We start from the raw sequence: 2500 nt of genomic DNA, 5'->3' as shown, positions 1-2500 counted from the left end.
TCCCAATCATCAGCACAAATCAAATGCTGGCTAGCACCAGTAGCACGTCAAACATAGATCAGCAAGCACATCATCATCGAATTGCCACACAAACAGCACCATCCCAAACTTCCAAAGCTAGACCACAACCCTGGATCGGTGTCGCAGAGACCTAACGAGGCATCCCCACACCACGCCAAGGCCCCCACTCGGAGGGGTATTATGCCACCGACTAGGAATCAAGCAACAGTCACCCAAGCTCGCGCTCAAAGGCAGTCTGGCACCTTCATCCCTTGCCATGCTCACCCACTGCTCCCCCCCTATATATACATATTGCACAAGGAGCTTGGTGACAGCAACACCCATTGCTTTCCCTGAGGATGTATATTTCTTAGTATGCGCACGGCGTCGAGGCACAGGTGAAGCCAACGGCGCTAGTTTCTGCGCCCTATGTCGAGGAAAATCAAGGCAACGGGCTAGTGTATGGGCACAACGTCGAGGAGACTCAAGGAGATGGGGCTATTTTTCAGGTCACCGTTCGAGAAATCAAGGCAACGTGTTGGGGGGGATGGCCTCTTTCATGGGTCGTGGGGCTTGGCTTGGCTTGCCTCGTGTGTGCTCGATACAGCCTCACGATTCTTATTTGCCCATCAACCATGCCGGGCACCTATGAGAATGAGACCCCATGGTACCCCCTATATATACATATTGCACAAAGAGCTTGGTGACAGGAACAGACATTGATTTCCCTGATGATGCATAATTTTTGGACACACACGACTTGGGGGCGAGGGGACACGGGAGTGGGGCGCCAATGGGGGGCGTTTTGGCCCCATTTTCGTCAAGAGCGGGCGTCTTGGCCATGCCTCGAGCGTGCCAGCCTCGAGAGCCTTGGGCGCTGGACATCCTTGGGGCGCCAATGGGCAGCAGTCCCATGGTTCCCCTATATATACATATTGCACAAAGAGCTTGGTGACAGGAACAGATATTGATTTGCCCAGGGATGCATAATTGTGCGAAATCGTCCATAACTCGCTCGAATTAATTCGGATTGACACAAAATTTTGTAGGGATGCTTTTTATTATAAATGAAAAGCTTTGAAATGAAAAAAAAAAACAAAATGTCATGTTTGAGGCGTAAATGTTTGTGTCCTATCCTTGGTCACGCCTTGAAGCGTTGGTTCCCTACTTGTTGGAATGTCGCTCAAATCAAGTAGGAATGCCATTGAAACATTGTGTGGGTCATTGTTAACATAGACGAATGGACTTGAAATGAAAATATATCATATTTGGGTTTTTGTCCCTGTCGCCTGGTGATAGGCAGGCAGATAAGGCTTTTAGGTATTCATAGGTGGCTTAGATGAACTCGAAAGAACACGAGTTGATCGGATTGGAACTCATATATTCAATTTACTATGTACTAAGTAGGAACTACACTTTGCTCCCTTCATCGTTTGACTTGCTTAGAAATCTGCTCATGGTTTGTCAAGGCCCCTTGTTCCTTAGACCGATGAGGATGGGATTGGGTTGCTCATGGGCATGTGTGTGGCAAGATGCCTTGTTCCATTGGTCGTTCATGGGTGTTCGTGTACGAAGTAAACTTGTTCCCTTGGTCGTTCATGGGGTTGTGTGTGGGAAGAAGCCTTCTTCACTTGGTCGTTCATGTGTGTTTGTTTGGGAGGTAGCCTTGTTCCCTTGGTCGTTCATGGGAATGTGTGTGGCAATACGCATTGTTCCTTGGTCGTTCATACCCTTGTTCCCTTGGTCGTTCATGGGTCTGTGTGTGGGAAGAGGCGTTGTTCACTTGGGTAGCCTGCTTGCCTTGCCAGCCCCATATGCATTGTTCCCTTGGTCGTTAGTGGATGGGTTTGTGTGTGGCATGGTGCCTTGTTCCCTTGTGTGGCCTGACTGCTTGGCTTGACATGACCTAGCCTTGCCAGCCTCACATCCATTGTTCACTTGGTCGTTCATGGGCATGTGTGTGGCAAGGTGCCTTGTTCCCTTGGTCGTTCATGGGGTTGTGTGTGGGAAGAAGCCTTGTTCCCTTGGTCGTTCATGTGTGTTTGTTTGGGAGGTAGCCTTGTTCCCTTGGTCGTTCATGGGAATGTGTGTGGCAATACGCATTGTTCCTTGGTCGTTCATACCCTTGTTCCCTTGGTCGTTCATGGGTCTGTGTGTGGGAAGAGGCGTTGTTCCCTTGGTCGTTCGTTCATGGGTTTGTGTGTGGCAAGGTGCCTTGTTCCCTTGTGTAGCCTGACTGCTTGGCTTGACATGACCTAGCCTTGCCAGCCTCACATCAATTGTGTAGCCTGACTGCTTGGCTTGCCGTGACCTAGCCTTGCCAGCCTCACATCCATTGTTCCCTTGGTCGTTCATGCAAGGGTCTGTGTGTGGCAAGGTTGCCTTGTTCCCTTGGTCGTTAATGGGCATGTGTGTGGCAAGGTGCCTTGTTCCCTTGGTCGTTCATGGGCATGTGTGCGGCAAGGTGCCTTGTTCCCTTGGTCGTTCATGGGCATGTGTG

Source organism: Lactuca saligna, unplaced genomic scaffold (assembly GCF_052625555.1).
Source record: "Lactuca saligna cultivar CGN05327 unplaced genomic scaffold, ASM5262555v1 scaffold_25, whole genome shotgun sequence".
NCBI classification, from domain to species: domain Eukaryota; kingdom Viridiplantae; phylum Streptophyta; class Magnoliopsida; order Asterales; family Asteraceae; genus Lactuca; species Lactuca saligna.
Note: the sequence above shows the minus strand (reverse complement) of the source record.